Raw genomic sequence first — 851 nt, 5'->3', positions numbered from 1 at the left:
GACGGCTTAACGGCCCGGGGATGGCAGCAGCTTTGCGCCCATGTGATGAGATTTATCACTAATTAGAATAATAGACTCAAAGCAAACGGATGTAGTTACTAGCCTGCTCGTCATGTTGGCCACCAAAATAAACTGTGGCGTTATTAAGTGAATGTGCTGCTGGAGGCTGAAGCAGGAAGATTTATACATTCACCTCCAGCTCACTGGTCACCAGCCCTCTGGCTTTCTTTTGCCATTTGTTTTTTTTATTATTTATTTCTATATTTATTTTTTTGTTGTTGGAAAAAAAGTGCAAACATGACAGGGGATAGAAAAATATGGAGGCCAATAACTGTCTTTTTTTTTTTTATATCTCAAGATCACTATATACTATACTGTTCCCTCAAGAAAACAAAAGTCCATTATCTCGGGATAACTGCTTTTTTTAAAATTTAAAACCTACGAATAAGCATTAGATGTAATAGAAACATGCACTACATGGTAAAGACATGCAGAAGCTAAGAACAGCCATGTTTGTTATGTCTTTATCTCAAGATCACAAATTAATTATCTGATTGGTTACTGTTTCTCTGGAAAACAAGAAGACATTTTTATTAAAACAATGAGAATGACCTCAAGATAACTACCTTTTACTACCTTATATATATATATATATATATATATATATATATATATATATATATATATATATATATATATTTATTTATTAAAGGGATAGTTCACCCAAAAATAAAAATGTCGTCACCGGCTAATAACCGTCAGTGTCGATGGCAGACAAAAAGTACAAAATAAAAACCATGAACTACTTCCATGCTGCTGTCTGAAGGAACCTGAATGTCCTGAAGCCTTGA

This window comes from Aulostomus chinensis, chromosome 9 (genome assembly GCF_037954235.1).
Source record: "Aulostomus chinensis isolate RoL2024-O1b breed Wild chromosome 9, RoL_Achi_v1.0, whole genome shotgun sequence".
Taxonomy (NCBI): domain Eukaryota; kingdom Metazoa; phylum Chordata; class Actinopteri; order Syngnathiformes; family Aulostomidae; genus Aulostomus; species Aulostomus chinensis.
The sequence above is the reverse complement of the archived record's forward strand: the minus strand, read 5'-3'. Positions refer to the sequence as shown.